This window comes from Leptonychotes weddellii, chromosome 14, assembly GCF_054177405.1.
Source record: "Leptonychotes weddellii isolate Sample4059 chromosome 14, ASM5417740v2, whole genome shotgun sequence".
Lineage (NCBI taxonomy): Eukaryota > Metazoa > Chordata > Mammalia > Carnivora > Phocidae > Leptonychotes > Leptonychotes weddellii.
The window spans coordinates 34,332,852-34,357,580 of record NC_138382.1 but is presented as its reverse complement, the minus strand read 5'-3'; the positions used below and the strand labels follow the sequence as shown (position 1 = coordinate 34,357,580).

At 39.3% G+C, this 24,729-nt stretch overlaps 1 protein-coding gene across 12 annotated transcripts in view; it reads left to right on the top strand.

Annotated features, from left to right (window-relative positions):
* Positions 1 to 24,729, top strand: part of BNC2 (basonuclin zinc finger protein 2) — a 420,003-nt gene that overhangs the window by 360,989 nt on the left and 34,285 nt on the right. The window lies entirely within an intron of this gene.

Sequence of the window (24,729 nt, the reverse complement as noted above, 5' to 3'; positions counted from 1 at the left end):
AAATGGGAAGATCTCATTCCTTTTGATGGCTGCATAATATTCCATTGTATATATATATATATATATATCACATCTTCTTTATCCATTCATCTGTCGATGGACATCTTGGCTCTTTCCACAGTTTGGCTATTGTGGACAACCTCTTGATTTCTTTAAAAGATTCATTGAAATTGAGCATTGGCTCAGTTTCCCAAATTAACTAGTCAGTTCATAAGTTTGCAGTAACATCAGTGATGGTAAAGATGTAACGTATTCAGTTTCCCTTAGGCATAGAGTTCTTTTTGTTGGCTAGAGAAGCAGGGCAGTGTATTGGTTGGTGGAAGAGTCGGCCGTGTAGGTTGCTGGAGTTTGAATCCCACCCCTGCCCCTTATGAGCACTGTTTGATTCTTTGTGCTTCATGTTTTGTATCTTTAAAATGGTGGTGAGAATATTCATAGTACCTGTTTTATGAAGATATTACATGTATTGAGTGAGCTAAAATATGCAAAGCACTTAAGACTGATACCTGCCATATAGTAAATACTGTATGAGAATTAGTTGCTATAATTATTTTGTGGCTGTTATTGTGATAGTAACTTAAACCGACATATGAGGCTTGCAAGTAATTTTCAAATTTTCAGAAACATTTGGAGACTGTCAAAGGTAAGTATTCTTCCAAAGGTTAAGTTATTACAGATAACATTTTACTATCTTTGTGCTGAGCTGTTAAAATAAACAGATAAATAACCTAGCAGATATTCTTCCCAGAGTGCATGAAGAAAGAATTTAGAACTCAAATGGAAGAAAGATTATATTAGTCTAAACTAAGCATTTGAAATGTTTATATCTGTACTTTAAAAATGAGTGCTGACCTGGTGATAGCAAGAATTTTTTCCCCTGAAATTGTAAATTATCTGCCTGTTGTCTCATGCTGATCAATGATACATAAAAAAGACCCTTACAAGCAAATATAATAAAATTATAATTGTGAAACTTAGATGGTAGATACATGGATGCTCACTGTACAGTTCTTTCAACTTTTCTGTATATTTGAAAATTTTAATAATGAGGGACGCCTGGGTGGCTCAGTTGGTTAAGCATCTGCCTTTGGCTCAGGTCATGATCCTGGGCTCCTGGGATCGAGTCCCGCATCGCATCCCGCATCGCATTGGGCTCCCTGCTCAGCTGGGAGCCTCCTCCTCCCTCTCCCCTGCCCCCCCCCCCCGCTCATGTTCTCTCTCACTTTCTTACTCGCTCTCTCAAATAAATAAAATATTTTTTTAAAAAAAGAAAATTTTAATAATGAAATATTGGTAGGGGGAGACTTATAACATTGCTTCTCACTCACTGAAAGGAAAACAAACCTCTCTGAAGCTTGAAAACCTTTCCTAGACCCTGTGTTCTCTAGCATGATAAATGGCAGTCAGGGTGGTATGGAATTCACATAGAAACACACCCTCTAAAATCCCATTTCAGTCTCGCTTGGGGATGTATTTTCTTACCACCAACTTTTTTCTTTCTTTCTTTCTTTCTTTTTTTTTTTTTTTGAGTCTTTCTGGTTTTTTCTGTGAATTGAATTCTCATTTGCATTTTGATCATTGCTTAATATCAGTGTCATGCTTCCTTTCTTTAGTCAGAGCTGGAAGGAAGATCTTTGAGGGAGATCCAAGAAGGCAGGGTACCACAAGGTAGTTATTTCCATTTAATGCCACTCTTACACAATGACATTTCTTTGTGACCTAGAAGAGTTTGCCAGGAGTTCTGTGGTTAATATAGAGCTAACATATTCTGAGGCTAATAAGCATCTGTACATTAGATGATCTATACTTATTACATCTAACAGTCCTTTCATTCTGTAATTTGTGTTAAAAGATGTTTTTAAGATGAATATTCTGTGTTGCACTAACACTGTTCATTGAAGAGTAAGATGAGAAATTAGGTTATGGATGCCACCAAAAAAAAGGCAGCATTTTAGAACTGTACAGAGTATTAAGTTGAAAATGTGCATATTCTATATCTTTTTTGTCATGTGTCTTTTTAAGATAAAATGCATTTTCTTATTAACTCTAGAGTAATGGTTGTTGTAAAGTATCCCCTTCTTCTCTGTGCTACTCAGACCACATCTTGAATCTTGCATTTAGTGCTGGGTATCACCTTGTATGGAGGAGTGTTGAGCAATTGAAGTGTGATCATCAGTGACCAGGGTGGTGGAGGATCTGCAGACAAACCGTATGGGTGAGGGGATCAGTTGGAGATTCTGATCATGTTGGGTCTAGACAAAAGCCTGCCAGAGTGGCATCTCCTCCCCATCTGTAAGGGCTTCCACGTGGACCAGGAAGCCGACTGATTCTGTTAAGGTCTCAGAGGACTGAAATTTATAGGAAGGCAGACCTCAGCTCAATGAAAGGAAAGAAGTGCAGCAGTTAGAACCATGAAACAATGAAACGAGCTGCCTTTTAATATAATGAGCCAGATGCAGCTGGGGTTTTTTTTGTTTGTTTTTTTGTTTTTTGCCTGACTTCTCCTGTCATCTATTTGCAGGAGATGGCAGGATGCAGGGGCCCACCCAAGCCTTTTTCTAAAGAGAATGATACTTCCTGAGCACCTCCAGAAAGACATGCCAAGAAGTTCAAATAGCGGGCCAGACGCCTCCCCAAAAGTAGAGTATCCTCTTTGTTCTGGGAGTCCGTTGTACAGTAGAAGCTAAGGGACGTTTCTTTTCAAGTCTGCTCTGGGGATGTCGGTCTTTTGGATGCACTCAAGGGAAAGTGCATCTTAACTCAGGATTCTGATACAAAGAAATAGATTAGTTTTTTGATTAAAAATAGAAAATTCTATAATGTTAAAGCTGAAATGAAAATATAATTATATACTGTTCATCTTTTTCCCATGCATTCATTTGTTTAGGGTTATAGGAAATAGTCTAGATGTATACGTATCTTCCAGTGAAGGCCTTAGGTTTTCATTTATGTTTGGAACTACAAGCAAATAATGCACAATTTTTATTTCTTTGTGTTGAGGAAAGTACAAACAATTAAAAATTTAAAGATAAGATGTTTCTGTAACAGATCAAGAGAATACTATAAGAATAGCCCTCTCTTCTTGGAAAAATGTTTAAGGTTGACATTTGTAAACAAATGGCTGTCGTGGTGGATGATGGCTTTGGCTGCTGCTTCTAAGCTTTGACGTCTTGGTTTGATAAGAAAATTAAGGAGACTTGTTTTTTTGTTGTTATTTATTGCTTATTGTTTCCTTGTCACATTTTTATAAAGGAATGTTTGTCTTTAGAAGCAAGTACTAGAAACTGAAGGTAATCAGAGCCTGTTCCAAAGCTGAATCACACTTGGACCATTCTTCAAGGAGTGGTCTTTCTCTGTCTTACTTCTGCCTTTCACTCTCCTCTCTCTCTGGAGCAATATGGGGGACACTCTTGTATTTCAGTTCCAGTTGCATATGAAGGGCCCTCTTGAGGGCTTCTGCTACTTTTTGTTTCTTCTGGATCCTGCATTATTTCCAGCGGTTTCACTCGTTTCGTTCCCCACTGTAGACACATGTAAAAACCCATAAAATGTAAAGTTTTTGTACATTTTAAAACCTTTGCATCATTGTATTTATTTAAAATATGATTTCAGGGGCACCTGGGTGGCTCAGTTGTTAAGTGTCTGCCTTCGGCTCAGGTCATGATCCCAGGAGCCTGCTTCTCCCTCTCCCACTCCCCCTGCTTGTGTTCTCTCTCTAGCTGTCTCTCTCTGTCAAATAAATAAAAAAATAAAAAAAATAAAATCTTTAAAATATGATTTCAGGAACAATTGGCTTATAACATGAAAGAGCTAAGAAAATGAATAGAACTTGGCATGTGTAGGGAGACTCTCAGGAGACAGTGGTAGGTTAATTCAGCATTTAGCCATTTAACCAGTATTTGTTGAATTCCTACTGGGTGCCAGGCACAGTTGCTAGGTTCTCGACATTAAAATGGTGAGCAAGATAGATGTGGTTCCTACCCTCATGGAACTGACTACATAAGCATATACATGTAAATCGTCATAGTCTTTAAACACTCATACATACACACAGAGGGCCTTAAAAAGCAAGTGTTCTAGGGGACTTCTGGAACTGTTTCCTTGAGAAAGTGAGTTTTGAGCACAGATCTGAAGGATGAGTTGCAGTTCTTGAGGGAAGTGGGCAATGGTGGGGGTTTGCAGGCAGAAGGAGGCATGGGCTACTGGAAGAACTAGCAATGGAAAGCTAACTGGAGCATCCCTGGTATGGAGTGGAGAGACTCAAGAGCAGTGAGGGGGCCTACCTCGAACACACACGTGCCTTCTCTGCTGCTATTTTTTTGTGGTCCTTCCAGAACTTTCCTAGGATTATGTCCACAAGAGAGAATATGCTGTTTTTATTGTAATGAATCATAATGCTCTATTTAAGGGCTTCTAGAAGCAGTAGAACTACCAGTGGTGTTGGGGTCTCACCTCTTCATGGCAGATCTTTGGAAGGAAGCCCTCTGAGTTTTTCATGGTGGATAAAGTAAAACTCCTGTTGCTCATCGGCTTCTCCTCCAGGCTGCCCCTGGTAGGCAGCTGATAGGAGATCTTTTGGACATGGGCATTGCTTTACTGTTGACAGAAAGACATGGTGAATTTGATTAAATTAAATTAGGAGCATGTGTGTGCTTGACAAAGTGAGCTAATGAAGGAAAATGCATCAAAAGGATTTATGGTGAATTGATTAAAATTTTTCTTTGCAGAAAACCCTTCCGGCTTACCGCTTGGAATTATAAGGCTATCAGTGCTTCTAGGCCCTCCAGGTCCTCACTTGCCTTTGCAGTAGGCAGTTAGGGGACTTTTCCTTCCTTTGAGCAGCCACTCTGTCTGCAGCCTACTCTGTTGCAGGCAAAAGTATTCCCAACCTGCAATCTGAATTGCACGGAGGAAAGAGGATAAAAGACACTATTTGATTTATTAATTTCTAGTGGATTAGAACTACAAATGTTTGCTATGTTTTTAATTTGAGAAGTAGAGAGAATCACAGCAGCTTTTAATTATGCATTTTGTGTAATGCAGCTCTGAATAGAGCAGAACAAAATTAAAATTGTGGATCAAATACTAAATCTGAGTGGATACTAAAGTGAGCTGTAGTGTAATGCTAATGGTTTTGCATCTTCCTGGCATTATGTCAATAATGGCTCTAATCACATTAAGTAGAGAGCCCATTAGCTTTTTCTTTGCAGCAGCATGCACCATAGCAACATACTGTGCGTTCTGAAATAACTTTTGACATATTTTTTAAAGCATTGCCGTGTTCAGGCTGAGGGGCATGTATATAATGTACATGTGTGAACATGGATGTGTTCACAATGCTGTATGTCCAGTGATGTTCTTTTGTTAGTATAATAGGCATATTAACCCTGCCTAACATTGTCTTTGAAAAATGCAACCCAATGCCCTTATCTTCATAAATTTAGTAGATTCTCTGCTGTTTTCATGAGACTAAAGCTTTGCTGGAATTCGCCATGGTATAAAATCAGATCTACTTGTATAGCATTATACCTAGAGGGATGAAAGGCCTTTTAATATTTCCTTTCTTTACTCTGTTCTGAAATGGCATGACATTTTCTAACTGTCCAGCCCTATATAGTTCTGTTTCTATGTTGAAGCTGGAACAGAGAAGTCTGGTTGAGTTTCGTTTGCTTTAATGCCATCTCAGGACCAGTTTGGTAGAGTGCTTTTGGCTCCCAAGATAAGCTCACCATGTGGTTTCATCATGGGTGTTCTTAGTGACTGGGAGACTAGAATTAATATGGTATGTAAATATTTCTTCTTTGAGTAGAGGAATATTGAGTATTCTTAAACATTCAAAAGACTTAAAATTTTTCAGAGACGTCTTCAAGTGTAACTAAAACTCTTTGGTTTTTCTGTTATTACACTATATGAAAATAAATTAGGAAGTTGATAAAGGAATTTTCAAAATGGTAGTATCACAGAGGCACTTTGTTCTCAATATTTGTAGGGCTTGATGACTATTCTTCCTCCCCAAACCTTCACTCAACTAGTACATGTCCATCTCTGATGCTTTCTTCTTTCTTTCTTTTTTTTTTTTTTAAGATTTTTTATTTATTTATTTGACAGAGAGAGACACAGCGAGAGAGGGAACACAAGCAGGGGGAGTGGGAGAGAGGGAGAAGGAGGCTCCCAGCTGAGCAGGGAGCCCGATGCGGGGCTCAATCCCAGGACCCTGGGATCATGACCTGAGCCGAAGGCAGACGCTTAACAACTGAGCCACCCAGGCGCCCCTGCTTTCTTCTTTCTTACCTCCCATATCCACTTGTCACCCTTTCCCCCAAATGCTGTTGTTTTAGTCTTCACTGTTGTTTTAGTCTTCTGAATAGCCCTTGAACCCATCCTGTCATCTCCAGCCGAACTCAATCCAGGCCCTCATTGTCTTTCCCGTGCTCATGATAATGTTCCTAACTGTTCCTCTTTCTGCTGTATTATAAGTGATATCTAAGAAAGCATAACATATAATGATGTATATGTGGAGTTTATTGTTTTCTAAGAGGTATTCTTTTAAGTTAGGATGCATAATTCTAACTCTTATTCAAAATTAAGGGTAAGCACCCTTAAATATTACAGCTGATCACTGCATTCCATTTGTGCAGTTACAAAGTACAGTTCTCTTAGAACTTGAAAGCAAATGCTACTGCAGTCAAGTGTTGGATATGTTGTCTGTTTATCTTTGGTATCAAAGACCTAGGGAATTTGGAGAAACATCACACAGCTTTTAGAATTATTCAGACAAGCTGTAATATCACATGACTGCTCCCCCAAATGTTAAGACATTACTCACTAGATCTTAAGACATTTTAAGTACTTAATCATCATAATACCGTAATGAGATAGTCAGGAATGAAATTTAAATCCCTTTAAATTGGGGCAAGGAGAGGTAAAATGACTGCCCAAGGTTGCTTTGACAGTGGTTAAACTAGGATCAACTCTAGAAATAGTTGCCTTTTTATTTTTATATGTTAAATATACTTCCACTTAGCCTTTTAATTCAGAAGAGTTAACTTCAGCTCCTTAAAGAATTCATAAGTGCTACCTTACATACATGTGTGGCAGTCTTACCTTTTCAGAGCACTTTCAGGTTTGTCCCTAAGGGAAGAAGCTAGGGTACCTTTCTGAAGATGAGAAATACAGGGGCTCCTGGGCGGCTCAGTCAGTTAAGCATCTGCCTTTGGCTAAGGTCATGATCCCAGAGTCCTGGGATTGAGTCCTGCGTCGGGCTCCTTACTAGTGAGGAGCCTGCTTCTCCCTCTCTCTCTCTGCAGCTCCCCCTGCTTGTGCTCTCTCTCTGTCGAATAAATAAAATCTGTAAAGAGAGAGAGAGAGAGAAATACAAAGCTGGTCTATCATGACAATCTAAATTTTTCTGACTCTTGGTCCATGGCATTCTACCACATCCTGCTGCCAGATTGGCTTCCCTCTTCTGCAGAGATAACAGTGTTCCCGGTGACAAGTGCCTTTCTGTCTCACTGCACATTGGAAGCACTTCTAGGAAAAGGTAGGAGCCATCTGACTTGTCCATCTAGTATCTTGCCCAGCTCCAAGGTCATCTCCTAGATGCCTGGCTTCCAACATTGTGGTCTCCTTTCTGACTAGCTCTAACTGGGAAATCTTCCATAGCTACAGCTGCCACCTTTGGGTAGATGACCCATATCCGATTCCCAAGCGTCCATCGTCCTAGGTACCACAATTCCACATTCTCAAATGTCCAGTGTATTTTTATGCCAGATGGCACTATCAGTAAATACATATCAACATAACTACAACTGAATTTTTTATATTTTATATTCTACCCCCTTTCCTAAGTTGTTGCTTCTCATGACTTCCCACATTGACCTTTCATTTTCGCAGTAGGGCCTCCAAAGGCTGGGTTGTATGGTGTACCTCCTGGTAGTTCTAAAGTTTGATGAAACATAGTCTTTACCTCCAAGAGACTTAAAAAGAAGAAGAAATATAAGATGTGGATCATACCCTACTTGTATTTCAGAAGTTTCACTATGACTGCAGGCTGGAGACTAGTTTAGGACTGAGGGAATGGGGGACCCACTCTGGAAGGAGGTGGAAGGTGACTGAACCAAGTGCCTGTGTTTGAATTTTTATCCTCAAAGAGCACACAGTTGAGTAAAAGAGAATAGATATAGGCAAGAATCTAGGAGAGGGTAAAGCAATCAGGACATGTTTAGAAAGCTTAGATCTCAGTTTTTGCTAGTTTCCGTTATTTTCTCTTTGTTAGACAAATGTTAGGGCATCATCTCTTCATGAGCTATTTCCACCTTTTCTATCCACACACCCCTGCCTCAGCTCACCCACCTACCTATCTCTTTCCCTCTCTCCCCCTCCTTACTGTCTCTCTCTCTCTAGCCCCTCTTTCTCCCATCCTTCCCTCCCTCTCTTCCACTCCCTGTCCTTCTCTTCTTCCCTCCTCCCTCCTTCCCTCTTTCCCTCTAGGAAGTGAGAGGGGAAGGAGAGAAAAGAAAAGGGTTGAGGTTGTATACCCATTCTGTCTTGGGTGCCTTTCTTTTCGTGTCAGTGCAAGGCACTATAGTGTTTGTGAGGCTTTTAGAATTTATCCTTATAAGAGAGAATCATCAATACAATTTGAGCATCCTCTCTTTTAGAGCTCCTTGTTCATATAAGGTGAATGCAAGATTTACTCCTGGTAAGCTAAATTTTGGTCATGTACACTACCTAGTTTGTTAGCAATATTTGAAATATAAAAAGCACACAGAGATGTAACATATAATATTCCACAGCACATAGGCTGAATAGCTCATGATTTAAAAACACAAGACTTGGGCGCCTGGGTGGCTCAGTTGGTTAAGCGACTGCCTTCGGCTCAGGTCATGATCCTGGAGTCCCAGGATCGAGTCCTGCATGGGGCTCCCTGCTCGGCAGGGAGTCTGCTTCTCCCTCGGACCCTCCCCCCTCTCATGTGCTCTCTCTCATTCTCTCTCTCTCAAATAAATAAATAAAATCTTTAAAAAAAAAAAAAAACAAGACTTTTAGCTAGATGTATATTCACTCAGCAAGCATTTTACATTAGCTTGCTGTGTACTAAGTGCTTTGAATATAGAGGCAAAAAATGCTAGATTTGTTGACAAAGGTTTGTTGTTACACAAACCAACATTTACAATGCTATGTAATACTCTGTTATTAGAGGTGTGGACAAAGAGGGGTGTGAGAGTATACTGTGGTGCCAGACTTGGGCCTAAATACCTTCCCTACCTTCTCTACTTGTGTCACTTGAGTAAGAGTTTTAGCCCTTCTAAGCCTCGGCTTAGAGATGGTAGTAGTACCCACCGTATGGTGATGGTTGGGGAAGTTGTTCAAGATAGTGCGTGCACAGTATCTAGCGGAATACCTGCTGGACAGCCAGTGCTCAAACATGTTAGCTGTTGTTATTGCAGCAATAAGAGGGAAAGGACCCTCTCAGTGCGTCCTAGGCAGTCAGGGAAGATTTCACCAAAGAGGCAGGTTAGCAGTTGAGGTGATGTGAAAAAAGATGACAGTAGGAGTTTCTCGGGAACAGAGTACTGTCTCCGAGCAAACAGAACAGCGTCCACTAACACATAGCAGCATTGTGAGGAACCATGGCCTGTTCCAGAAATCTATGAGTCAAAATTGCTGGAGCATAAAAAAATTCGCAGGAGATAACCCTGGATCAGTAGCCAGGAGTCAGATCTTGAAGAGCCTTGTCCAGAAAAAGACATTCTGAGTTTATACTCTGTGCCGGTCATCTTCTAAGTGGAGTACTTCTGGTTTAGACATTGAGAAACAAGGAGATAATGTGAAGTTTCTATTTTTTTAATTTTAATTTTGCCTTATAATATACAATGCATATAATACATTTTAAGGCATTGTATATTAGTACAGTAGTATATGCAGAGAGTTTGAACATGTATTCAGCCAGTACATAGTAATTATTTTCATGGCTGGTGTTTTTCTGAATTGGTCACAGCATGTGTTTAGTGATTGTTGGTTAGCCCTACCAGTTATTAAAAGTTTTAATATCATTCCTTTAAGTAAGTATACCAGTTTTGGGTCATGTACTCCTCTCTCTTCACTGATCATTTAGTCTGTTAACCACCGTTCTCAGAGATGGGAAGTCTTTGGAGGATTTGGGGCAAGGGAGTGAAATGTTAGAATCACCATGGAGAGAAGTGAGCAGGTTAAACGAAGAGAAACCACCGCACATAGTTCGCGGTTGAGACATAGATATCACCCATCCTGACAGAAGACTTACAGAAGAAGGAAAGCATGATTTGTTTTTTAAAAAAACAACATTGCATCATATCATCTAATGATAAAATTATTAAAAGAAAAAAACCAAGAGACAAAAATGAAAGACTTCTTTCAAAAATATACAGAGAAAGATCTGGTGCCTGGATGGCTCAGTCTGTTGTGTCTGCCTTGGGCTCAGGTCATGCTCCTAGGGTCCTGGTATCGAGCCCCATGTCTGGCTCCCTGGTCAGCAGGGAGTCAGCTTCTCCCTCTCCCTCTGCCCTTCACCCCCTCCCGGCTCGTGCTCTCTCTCTCCCTCTCTCTCTCTCAAATAAGTAAATAAAATTAAAATATATATATACACAGAGGAGGGGTGCATGGGTGGGCAGTCATTTAAGCATCTAACTCTTGGTTTTGGCTCAGGTCGTGATCTCAGGATGATGAGATCGAGCCCCACCCCCAGTCAGGCTCCCTGCTCAGCATGGAGTCCACTTGAGATTCTCTTCATCTCTATCTCATCTTCCTCCTTCGCTCTCTCTCTCTCTCTCTCAAATAAGTCTTTAAAAAATACATACAGAGGAGAAAGGAAAAGTAAATATGTTGAGGAGAATACAGTCATAATATTTAATTAATTTTACTAATGTGAATGGTACAGACACTGTACAATAAGAACAGATCCCCAGACATTGGCCCATGCTCCATACCAGCCTAGTACACATGAGCTGAACATTAGCTTTGGGGGGTCGGAATAAATAAGTAAATATATATTTTTTGAGGGTCTCAAAGATTTGTTAGCTATAATTGGCCTCTACTGTATGCCCCCTCCCCATTTTTAAACCATTTATCTTTGTCTTCTTGAGTTATGAATTCTGTACGCAGAGGAGGAATTAGGAAATAATCTCCCGTCAGTGTTGATATGTAACCCTCATTTGCAACAAATGGGAATTTAATTCTCATTTTGTCAGTGCAGTGAAATGACACTGAGAACACCTTCCATTTGGATAGATCAGTCAAGGGATTTAGAAGGCACTTGTATGCTCACAATGGCAAATTTTCAATGTAGTCATTTTTCTCTACTTTCCAAAATGATCTCAGAACATCTTCTCATTCACCCTCATTTAATCCCTTGAACATTAGCTCGCTCTCACATTCTGTGAGGTTGCCGATGTTTCCTGGTAGACAGAACGCACTTTGCTTCAATCAGCATGACTGAACACCTTTCATAACCCCCTTTCTTTCTCTGAACCAAAATGGAATGTGTGACAAAGGAAAGAAAAGTTGCTTTCAGAAGGGAAAATGGAAAGAGAGAGGCCAGTGGAGTAGTATGAGGAACAGAAGAAATCCATGAGCTCTGAACGGGGGATTTCAGTCGGTTCAGGAGAAGAAGGATATTTGGGAGTAAAGCCAGGAAATCAGACAAGAGTGGAAGGAAAGAAACATTAGATGAGGGCCTTTTGGTATCTGAAGCACAAGGGAAGGATAATGTTAAATAACTGGAATAACACAGATGGAAACAGAGAACAAAGGAGGTAGCCGTGAAGACCAGGAATGAGCGGGAATGGATCTAATGACCTTTTCTTTGAATCACCATCACAAACTGATGATGTGTCTTCTCTCTCTCCTCCCCACTTCCATTGTTAAAGAGGCAGGAATGATGTAGCTAGAAGACAGCTTGACTCCTACTGTCATTACAACTAAAGTGCTTTGTGTGAGAGGTTGTCACTTTCTGTTAGGTGGGATTTTATCAGATGGTAGGTGAGGGTTTTTTTCTTACTCTTCTCCAAATTTAGTCTTTTTTGACTCGTTGTGTTAATCATCTTGCCAAATATGAGGCATAAGATTCGGTCTTGGTTCCCACTCTACACCAGTTTGCCCTTAAAGGCAAAAATTTAATTCAGGCTTGAAGAAGGTAGAGAAGACATAGGTTTAGGTTGCCTCTATCTCCATATAAAAGTTGGAGGCAGAAATCTCACAAAATTGCTCCTGAGCCATTTTAGATAGATAAATTTATTAATTCTTATAATAAAGCCCAATTTAATTGTTCTGTTTCAGCTGGCATGAATAACTTTTTTCTTTGACTGATGAATGGAGATGGTTTTGAGCTATGAGAAAATAAACAAACGCGGGTGAAGAAATCCTGGGTTAGCTTGGAGACAGCCGAGGATTTCTGAGAGTGGGAGTGGAAAAGCAATCCATAGACTTGCCGATGGACACTCATTAAATGTTAATAGGAACTGCATGTGAGGAAAGGCAGGCGATTCTGAATTTATCTTGTAACTATATGTCTACAGCCGGAGGTATGCAAATGAAATCAAGGGAAGGCATTAAAGACATTATTTGTTAAGAAATAGAAGCAGGATTCTGTTTGCTTAACCTACCTTGAAGAGAACACTACCAGCATTTGTGAACTGGAAAGCACAGAAGTGAGTGGCCTTCCACGTCAGTGGCAGATGGAAGATGTTGCTAGAAAAGTACATCCTACATTTTAATGAATTCCCAAGAAGGTTGAGAACCCCTGATGTGGTAGGTCTGTAAAACCATGTAGCTGACATTAAGTCCTGTTGCCCTTTTGTAACCTCCTTGAATCACTGAAGCGAGCTGTCCCTGGTGGAGAGAACGGGTCACTGGGTTCTGTGTCTTGACAGGGAGTTGCACCTGTGACACCTGAAACCTTCTAACACTCCCCTGTTTAGTCCGGGGTCATTGGAATGCAGGTGCTGGATCGAAGCATTTATTCATAGCAGATTAATAATATAAGTAAGTATCTTTGAGGCTTACTTAGGCCTTAGAGGTTTAATAAAATATTTAATAAAATATTTACAAAATAACCTATATGATTGCTTCATTTTTGAGATATTTAGCTCTAATCACATCATAAATCTTCATTCAAAGCTTCTCTCTTCTTTGAAAGAAGTTCCATACTTCTGGAAAAGCAGAAAGTATTCCTGCCATACTTTTATTAAAAACAAAAAAGAGCCTGGTTTCTTTGCACATGCGTGTTCTCTTTCTTACACACACACACACACACACACACACATGGACACAGAGCCAACACCCAACGAACCAATAAACAGAAGAATAAAATAATCATTTTTAAAAAGGCTGCTCATTGAATTCAGTGAATGGCATTCACATGTAAAATTCATCCTTTTATTGTCAGAATCTTATCTCTGCATGTTCTACACAGCACCTACAACCAAAAAAATCTTACACTGATCAAAGTGTAGTTTTTCCAGTAATTAGACTACTAATAAAATTTTTTTTTTAATTTTAACATTTGCCTTTAAAAATCTCCTGTGTCACTTATTGTTTGTTTGCTATTTGATATGCATTATCAGTGGATCACATTGTACAATCAGATTTCTAGATGCAAGGTCAAGATTTCAGTTAGACCCTGGATGTCTGCTAAAGCTACAGCTGTTGATATGAACAACCATTTACTGAGTGCCTGCCATGTGCCTAGAAATTCAGCAAGAGCTTTTATGAGTATTTATACTTCGTTTAATTCAATCCTAATAATAACTAATACTCCTGAGAATATCCCCAGAAGTCAGGTGTTACTATCCTTGTTTCATAGCTGGGAAACTGAGGCTCAAAGTGGTCATAGAGCTACTAAGTGAAAGACTTGATGTTGGAGCACAGGTCTGTGACTCCACACCCCATACTGTATTTTATTTTGTTTTGATTTCATTTAGTTTGATTTGATTTTCCATTCCATTCTGCCTCCCCTTACTTACACAAAGTGGATATTTTAGGATTGTTAGAACCAGAGCTTATCCTTTTTTCCCTGATAGTCAGGGAAATGCTCTTTTGTTGAATTTTCTTTCAATCGTATGCTATGGCTCCTATTATGTTGCTGCCTTTTTAACTATGACTTCTGTGATGTAACTTGGAGTTAGCCTCTTGATACATGTTATCAACTTTAATAAATATTTATTAGATGATTAAAAATTTTGCCAGAAATCCATATGAAAACATTCTTTAAGGCTAAAAAATATTTGGCAACAGTCTGCTATATATATAATGGAAATATTTTTACCCCATTTCCTTTCATTTTCCTCCTCAAAGCCCTTGCAGAAAGGGATAATGGAACAGGCAGCTGTGGTCATAGGAAGTCTGTGCACTCTGTGGTTTATATATTTATACGTATATATATATATATGAAAAATATATGCCAAAATTATATGCATTTGCCACAATTTTTTCTTTTTATTTGTTGCTAGTGCAGAAGCTCCAACTTTCCACTTGTGATTAATTGGGATGTCTTTGTTCTCTCCAATGCAAGATCTAAAAACCAGCCTCTGTCTTCACTGAGTGTCTGGGCAGCTGCTGTTTGCATGCTGTTTTCTTTGTTGCTATGTGTGTGGGTGCCTCAGGCCCAGGTCCTGAGTTCTCCTTCTCCTGCCGTGCACTGCCTGTGTTTCTGTGGAGAATGGTAATGTTCTTGGATCAGGGACTTTTACAAATAGGTGTGTTCTTCCTTGTTGGCTTGGAGTGATCAAAGACCACCATGTTTCATTTTGCCCAGAGCCTCGAATCCCACCCCCCGCCTCCCATCTTCAGTAAAATCCATTGCAGAGAGCTTTACCCTAAAGCCACAGAAAACAAATCCAACACCTGTGGCCTGAGAGCATTACTTACAAAGGCCTGGAAACTCCCAGAATGTTGTTTATGAGGCACACTCTTAGTTGGGACTCATAGGAGTTTCTGTGTCTCTTGTTTATTTTCTAGCTACTTGTGAGCATCAGATCCTTTTGTAGAGAGAAGGAGGAAGGTCATGTTATAGAACATGATCACGCATGTCAGGACAAATGCTAATTCATGACACTGAATTCTGAGTAATATCCTGAGGGAAGGAAGAAATACACACATATGGGTGTACTTTGGCTTCCATTTAACTCTCTAATTTCATTCTTTTAAAAAAAAAAACTTAAATAAGGACTTGTGTCTTCATTAGTGGTGTTATTCACAGAGACTAGAGTTTCTGCACTTGTCTTGCCCGTGTGGAGTGGAAGGAATGTGTCTTCTTTTGTCATATCCTTATTCAGCAGGGGTGCTCTTACTATAAAACCAGGAAACTAAACAGAAGGACAGTGCATGTATTTGCTCCTGATTTCCCCTCACTCTGGACTTGAGCTGAAATGCAGTTTGTAGCCTTCATGTGTGCACTCAGTGGTGGAGTAATTAAGTGAGGTAATGCATGTGAAGCACTTTTTCCCTTAGTGCTTGGCACATAGTGAGTGCTTAGTGAACAGTAGGTGTTACTTTTTATTGGACCCAAAGTCACATTGCACCTCTCTCTTTAATACAGATTTATGTTAGCCTTTTTGTTAGACCTGAAGGTCAGTTTCTACCTTGCTGAGAGCATCAGGAAATGTTGACTTTAAGAATTTTATTTTTTTTTGTACTTTTGCATATAATTGGTGGATTGGGTTGAAAACAAAATGCTACATGGATTTCTTTTTCCTGAATTATTTTATGTTTCTAGCTGATTGCTGTAAATAAGTTGAATGTCATATTTGTAGACTAAGAACTAACAAGTCAGTTTCAGACAACAATGAAGACTTTCTATCCCATTTATCAAAACCAAGAGATTTTTTTAAAATATTTTATTTATTTATTTGACAAAGAGAGAGACAACAAGAGAGGGAACACAAGCAGGGGGACTGGGAGAGGGAGAAGCAGGCTTCCCACGGAGCAGGGAGCCCGATGTGGGGCTCGATCCCAGGATTCTGGGATCATGACCTGAGCCGAAGGTAGACGCTTAACGACTGAGCCACCCAGGTGCCCCAAAACCAAGAGAATTGTAAGCAACCCCATATTGATTTTTGATATTAGAAGTGAATGTTGAAAGGGACCACAAAAGCTGCTTTTCCAGCCTCTACTGGATCAGAGGCCTCTTTTGGGGAACCATTAGTTGCATCTTCTAATAAATAACATTTGAGATATTAAATACTCATTTGCATGGACGTTCTCTAAAGAATATGAATCTAGCATACTCCCTTGGCTTCGATGAGCCTTAATCTCATGTATCTATTGTTGTGCAATTTATAATGGTAGGTATTTTCCCCCCTTAGGTACAGACTGAGTTTTCAGTAATGTTTTTTGTTCCATCTAACTTGACACCATAGAGGGCGCTAATAAATCACACCTTCCTGTGCTCAAGTAAAGACAGGCATCTCCCTGTCTCCTACCTGTCCTCCCATTCCTGGATCAAGTATCAGGGCTGAGCTTGTGGCCATCTATAACCACCAATTACAGAGTCCGTTTTTGTATGGGGTAATGGTGGGGGTACAGATCTGAAACACTGACGGGTGGGTGTGCAGAAAGGTGTTAACACAGTAGGCCTGAGATAGCCGTCCTTAGAGAGACTTGTTTACGAAGTTGGCTGTTGGCTGGCATCAAGGAACTTGGATTTGGGGAGTTTCACCATTCCCTAACTGAGGAGTGGCTCAGTGTTCTAATCTGCGTTTGTGGAAATACTCTAGTTTATGCTGACCACTTGCTTTATTTCTGGGAGTCTGGAATTCGGGGTTTGGGTACATGCTAGGCAGAGAGTACCCATGTGACGAACCCCCAACAAAAACCATGGGCACTGATTTGCTAATGAGCTTCCCTTATAGACAGCACTTCACATGTACTGTCACAAGTCAATGCTGGAGAAATTAAGTGCATCCTACGTAGCTCCTTGGGGAGAGAACTCTTGGAAGGATGCTCTTGGTTTCTTCTGGACTTTGCCCCTTGTTCCTTTTCCCTTTGCTGATTTTGCTTTTGATTTTCCTTTCACTGTAGTAAATCTTAGCTGTGAGAATGACTGTATGCTGAGTCCTGTGGGTCTCACTGATCTGAGGCTGGTCTTAGGAACCCTCAACACAATAGTTAAAACCTAACTTGTATAGGATTCCATATAAAAAGAAAAGGCAGAAAGTCTGAAGTGCCTGGAAATTTGCCTTCTGGATCCCTGCATTCTGTATCATTTTCTTCCTAAGCACTACTTCATTTTGATGATGAGTTTAGTAAATATGTTTAGAATAGAATGTAATTGTATGGGCAGTTCTGCAACATTCAGGTATCAGTGTGAATTCATTCCTTGTTCTCTACTCTCATCAGAACTGAGGTGTAAAGGTCAGAGAGATTTAACATGATGTGTTTTCTCTCTCTCACTCTTACACACACACACACACACAAACACACACACACTTTCCCCATTACCTGGTATTCTAATAATTGGAAATCAGTACCAACTAGAATTCTCCTCCTTGATAAAATACAGTGGCAATTGACTCTCATTTGGGAATGTTTTATGAGTTAGGAAAATAAAATGAAAAAACTGCCTTACATTGGAGGGTTTTTGTGGGTTTTTTTGGTATTACCTTATTCCACTTCTTGGATGTTTATATTGAATAAGGTCTTTCCATACTACACAACAGAGAAGTTTCCAGAGTTTTTAATGTCTGTTTCCACTTTTGAAAGGACTCTACTTCCTTTCTTATTGGGAAAAGAAAGAGAAACAGTAGTGCTGCTGAGAAATATCATCCAGGAGAGCATTTGGGGAGAAAGTACGAGACAGAAACTGGATTCAGGAGTGGCTACACTGGCAATCATTGACTCGTCTGCTGCTCTTGGGCTGGTAGTGTTTTTATCTGTTTGCAGGAGCTTACATACACTTTGCCTTTTTGGTCTGGTAGGATAACCTTTATGCCTTACTTCAGAGACACTTGAACATAGAGCAAATAGAGCATGTAAATTTATAGACAATGTCTATTTTAGACTTGATGAAAATAGACACCAGAAGAAAAGACAGTTGGGATGACAAAAATGTTGTCTCCCGCCTTGGTGTAGGTAATTCCATAAAAAGTAAAAAATGAAGTGTTGTTTATATTCTTTACATTAGTGAAATTTTGATTTTTTTTAATTAAAATGACTTAGTTCCTTGGTAGTTTTTATTTAATACTCCCTTTCCTTCCTCACATAAACATAGTAAAGAAAAAAGTCTTCCTGGTAATTTAGAAAGTCAACAAGTAGTTGATTTTCTTCAAAGGTGGCTTGAACTGTTTTTATTGCATGGTGGTTCATTGAGAGCAGCACTTCACTAATTATAAAAGCACATTTTTAAGACAAGCAAGTCATTCATTTTATACTCTATGGAACCGTTAGAGCTACTGTTTATAAATAACGATAATAGGTTGAAAAGTAAAATAAGTGAAAGCCTTTTATATTTATAACTTCGACTGACTGAAAGGTGTTCTGTAATATTTCTTTTTCAGTACATTTCATATTCATTCAGCAAATCTGTTTTCTGTGCTTTTTTCCTCCCCATTCTGTGCATTTTATTTTTTGTATACAATCAGGGCTCCCTATTAAGAATTCAATTAATATATTCAAAATTGATGACTCTAGTCTCTACTTTCCTAAACCTATGTGTTTATTTTTTCTCAGCCGGTTTAGTTTTACCAAACCTTCTGTCAAAGAGATTTCTCTACTCCTCCTGCTTCTGCCCTGTCTGCTGATACACCTCCTACTCTGGCCAGGACTCAACTACTTATTGTTTCAACTAAATTATTTCAAATGTTTAACATTCAGTGCTAACACTGAGTAACTCAGTGTTGGCCACAAGTAGAAATTCTTTCTAAGCTGTCAGATTTTAAATGTACTATATTCGGATCCCATATCTGCATTTTTGAGCTCCCTTTCTAATACTTCGTTCCTCTTCCCTAAATTTCTTTTTCATCCTAGCTTGTTTTCCTCTGATTGCCACTCTTTTCCTATACTGTCATTTACTTTTGCATTTTAGAAACTTAAGTTTCTGCACCTACACCTGTAAACAGTTTTATAATAAAATGAACTCGGAAGCATAGGCCCAACCAAGATCTTGAAATATTCAGAGAAAAATGAATTTTAATTACATCAGAAAATATTCATATTTTTAAGTACATAATAAAAACTTTTCAATATCTACATTTGCATATGTGACTGTTGAACCAGACATTGGACAACCTGTGTTTTGGACGCACATTGGCTGTGTATTGAGAAATCCAGTAAGCATCTGTCTACGGAAGACAGTTGGGTTTACAGGAATGACAAGTGGTCGTTTGTCAACAGAAATGAATTAGGTATAAAAACAGCATAACTTCTTAAAAATGTGTATGAGGTTGCATCCTAGTTGCTATCAGGGTTTAAGGATGAGTGTTCTGGAGTCTCTATACAGGCGGGTTTGGTTCCAGACCATTGCAGTAAAGTAAGGCAAATGAATTTTTTGGTTTTCCAGTGCATATAAATATTACGTTCCCGCTGTTGTCTCATAAATGTGTGACAGCATTATATCTTTAAAAAACACCGTACATACTTTAATTTAAAAATACTTCATTGCTAAAGAAAAATTCTAACCACCATCTGGGCTTTCATCAAGCTGCAATCTTTTTGCTGGTGGAGGGTCTTGCTTTGATGTTGATGCTGGCTGACTGATCAGGGTGGTGGTTGCTGACGGTTGGGGAGGCTGTGGAAGTTTCTTAAAGTAAGACAACAGTGAAGTTTGCCGCATCAGTTGACTCTTACTTTCCTGAGAGATTTCTCTGTAGCATGTGATGCCATTTGACAGCATTTTACCCGCAGTAGAATTTCTTTCAAAATTGGAGTCAATCCTTTCAAACCCTGATGCTGCTTCATGAACTAAGTTATGTAATATTCTTAATCTTTTGTTATTTCAACATTCTTCACAGCATCTTTACCCGGAATAGATTCCATCTCAAAAAACCACTTTTCTTTGCTCATCCATGAGAAGAAGTTACTTCCTCCCCTGAAGTTTAAACCCCTTAAAGTGGTTTCATCCATGAGGATTGGTATCAACTTCTTCCAAACTACTGTTACGTTGGTATTTTGACTTCTTTCCACGAATCATGAATCTGGTAATGGCATCTAAAATGCCAAATCCTTTCCAGGAGCTTTTAATTTACTTTCCCAGATCTATCAGAAGAATCATTATTATGGCAGCTATAGCCTTATTATTTCTTAAATAATAAGTCTTGGTCAAATTACTCTTGAGTCCATGGGCTGCATAGTAGATGTTGTGTTAGCGGGCATGAAAACAGGAATCTCATTCTATATCTCTATCAGAGTTCTTGGGTAACTGGGTACATTGTCAATGAGCAGTAATATTTTGAGAGGAATTTTTTTTTTTCTGAGCAGTAGGTCTCAATAGTAGGCATAAAATATTCAGTAAACCATGTTGGAGACAGATGTGCTGTCATCAGGACTTTGTTGTTCCATTTATAGAGTATAGGCAAAATAAATTTAGCATAATTCTTAAAGGCACTAGGATTTTCTCAGTGGTAAATAAACATTGGCTTCAACTTAAAGTCACTAGCTGCATTAGCCCCTAAAAAGAAAATCAGCATGTCCTTTGAAGCTTTGAAGCCAGGCATTGACTTCTCCTCTCCGGTTATGAAAGTCCTAATGGCATATTCTTCCACCGTAAGGCTGTTTTGTCTATATTGAAAATCTGTTGTTTAGCGTAGCCACCTTCAGTAATTATTTAGCTAGGTCTTCTGGAGAACTTGCTGTACCTTCTCCATCAGCACCTGCTGCTTCTCCTTGCACTTAAATGTCATGGAGATGGCTTCTCTCCTTAAACCCCATGAACCAGCCTCTCCTAGTTTCAGGTTTTTCTTCTGCAGCTTCCTCACCTCTCTCAGCCTTCATAGACTTGGAGAGAGTTAAGGCCTTGCTCTGGATTAGGCTTTGGCATAAGGGAATGTTGCGGTTGGTTTGATCTTCTATCTGGACCACTTAAACTTTCTTCATATCAACAGTAAGGCTGTTTTGCTTCCTTATCATTCATGTGTTCACTGGAGTAGCACTTTTAATTTCCTTGAAGAACTTCTCCTTTGCATTCACAACTTGGCTAACTTTGGCACAAGAAGCCTAGCTTCCAGCCTATCTCAGCTTTCAACATGCCTTCCTCACTAAGTCTAGCTTTTGATTTAAAGAGAAAGACGTGTGACTCTTCCTTTAACTTAAACACTTAGAGGCCATTGTAGGGTTATTATTGGCCTCATTTCAATATTATCGTGTCTTGGGGAATAGGGAGGCCAGAGAAGGAGGAGAGAGATGGGGAACATCTGGTCAGTGGAGCAGTCAGACATGCACAACATTTGTCGATTAAGTTTGCCACGTTATATGGGTATGGTTTGTAGTACCCCAAACAATGACAATAGTAACATCAATGATAATTGATCACAGATCTCCATAATAAGTACAGTAATAATGAAAAAGGTTGAAATGTTGCAAGAATTACCAAAATATGACACAGACTTGAAGTGAGCAATGCTGTTGGGAAATTAGCACTGATAGACGTACTCCACACAGGGTTGCCACAAACCTCCAATTTGTAAAAATGCAATATCTGCAAAGTGCAATAAAACGAGATCTGCCTGTACTCAAGGGTCTGGTTATACTGGAAGGGGTTATCCCAGATTGCATGTGACCTATATAAAATGGAATAATACAGTTAAAGAAAAAAAAATCCCACAAAAAACAGATGGGGATTCTGAATAGATCACAGGATTTATGATCGGGGTGATATTTGAGAGGTGGGTCTTGGACGACAGTGGGGCCCCAGAAAATTGATGAGAGCCTTCCAAGCAGAAGGGACAGTGTAAGCAAAAATGCAGTGTTTCAAGAAAGTATAATGCCTTCACTGAAAGGTAAATTGTCACATTCAGCTCCAAGGTGAGAGTGTGTATAAGAGAAGTAAGACTTAGAAGCTAGATCTGGGCAGTTCGTGAATGCCAGCATGAAGAATTTATGCTTAAATCGTTTAGCAAAGGGGAGCTATTCAAGTCTAGTTTGGAGGTAAAGATTGTAATGTGATCAAGAGGTATACTTTAGGAAAAGCAGCCTGGCATCAGAATGTGAGTGGGGAGAAGGGAGGAGTAGATGGATGAACAAGGAATGATTATCACAATCCACTTAGGAAGGAATGTGGGCCATCACTAAGCTTGTGAGGATAGGTTTGAAGAGACAGGTATGTGACTGGACAGCTGAGTTAACCAAGGAATTGGTCAGAGGAACTTATCTTTTCACACCTGGCTTTGAGAGAGAATAGTAGGAAAAGAGAAAGCAGGAGAGGCCACACTGATGGAGGCTCGGGTGGAGATGAATGGATAGGAATGCCTTCTGTGCAAGGCATTTCAGTACAGTTCTAGAGTCAGAATCCTGGTTTGAATCCTGGCTCCAAACGTTACTAGCTTTATGACCTCAGGCAAATTACCCAACTTTGCTGCACCTCAATTTTCCCATCTATAAAGTGGGTTTGATAATAATACCTCAAGCCTCATTTAAGTGTAGATGAACATAATACATATATATTACCTGGAGTCTTTCTTGACTCAGTGCAAAGTATAGGCATTATTATTTTGTTAAATTCTCAGATGTCTTGCTGGTAGCTATTTTCATCCTCTTTAATATATGAGGAAACCAAAGCACGGAGACTATGTTATTTAAAGCAATCCTTTAGCTTGAAAATAACATTTCAGTAAAAAAAATAGACCTCTGTGCCTTTGTGTGTTTCAGATTTTGTTTTGGTTGTTCTGTTTTGTTTTCAGAATTCAGATAATTTTTTGAGCTACTGGCTAGTTACTTTGGTCTATAGGTGGAATCCCTAAAGAAATCCTCAGAGTTGAAGTTTTCCACATAGAAAGGGATGGAGCAAATGCAAGACAGAAATGAGAAATCACAAGATTGATGGGAAGACCAGATGATGATCCAGGGGTTAATAAGTATAGAGTTATTTGCAGAAGCTAAAGTGAAGGAAGAAAGTATATACATACACACATTTATAATTGTAGTGGTTTACTATTCCTGTGTCCAGTATTAAACTGACTGATTTAATTTGTTCATTCCATATACAGAACAACAACCAAGTGAAAGACTGTTGCATTTTCCTTTCTAGTTCTTAGTACAATAGGATTTAATTTTGATCCAGAAAATGTCCAACATAAATAAATGCAATGTCTTTGCCAAAAGCATTTTCCAAGAACAATAGATAATTTTCTGATATTTGCAAAGAAAAAAAATGGTGAGGACCAAATTTTAAATACATATATTTTGCTAAAACCATCATTCTCAACTTTTTCTCACCTCCAGCATGCTAATAATGCAGCTGCTTTCCCTGCACGAGTGGTCTTGGGGAAAGACTATGTTTCTGTTGGACACCTTCTTGATGGTTAGGAGGGGAGTTCAATTCAAAGAAAAATGTTTTTCAGGTAGGGCTGGTATGGGGTTGAAGAGAGTGCCAGTTGATGGGAATCTACTCATCTACCCAGGATGTTCTGTTTTCCTGAGTATTTGCCAGGAGAAAAAAATAGTATTGGGAGAAAAGTACTAGACTGGGTCAGGGGAGCTGAGTGCCTTGTCCCAAGTCAGCCACATACTTCTTTGTTAATTTTCTTATCTGTACAGTAATAAAGGTAGTGCTAGATGATGTCTAAATTTCTTCCCAGCTCTTACATTCATAGTATTAGTGATTAATTCACTACTGATTCATCTGGGCAGTGGGAATACAAAGTACAGTAATCCTATGATAAAGAGACCTACATGACAGAGAAGTATGAGCAAGTCACTGAAGGAGCAGGTAATTCTTGCTGGGAATGGGGAAAAGGGAGAAAGAGGGTGGCATAGGAAACGTTTCATAGAGAGCTTCATTTAAGTTGGGCCTTGAAAGAAGAGAATGACAGAGGCAGAACGGAGAGCGGTTCAGAATCAGGTAAGATTTTTCCGTACTCAGGATCATTTATGGCAAGTAGCTCTTTGTAGTTGGAGCTTTAGAGGTCTTGGCAGGAGATGATGTTGGAAAGGTAGGTTGGGTTTATATTGAGGGGACTTCAAATGCCAAGTATGGGAATTTATTATTTATTCTGTGCACAGTAGGGAATCAGTGCTAGTTTGCGAGGAGGGGGAGTGAGATAGTCCTAGTTTCAGTCTTCAGAAATCTGATGAAAATGCATAAAGAGTGGTGATTGGGGAAACTTGCTGTTTGTTTTCTTAATGACTGTCTTCAGCAGTTAACTTATACCCAGGTACCTCTTGGCATTTATATTGATCCTTCAGGATTGTGTCCCTTTCTATAACCAGCACTAACTTCACAAACTCAGGAAAATACTGTTTGTGCTCCTTTTTTTGAGGTGACACCAAGAGCTTATCTCCGTTAATGCATACTGTCTCCCCCCATGCCCAACCGTATTGGCAATACCATTAGCAAGGTTTAAAGAAAAGGGGGGGGCAACAGAACCCAGTATTAAAAGAAAAAGTTAACGACTTAAAAATTCACTTTCCTCAGTTCTGTCTCCATAGATAGCCTAAACAGTTAAAAAAGAAAATTGGGAAAAATTTTAACCCCTTAGTGGTTGTCACAGTGATGTCTGTCTTACCTGGGATCTCTTTGGTCTAACACACTAAAAAGAAAAGAAC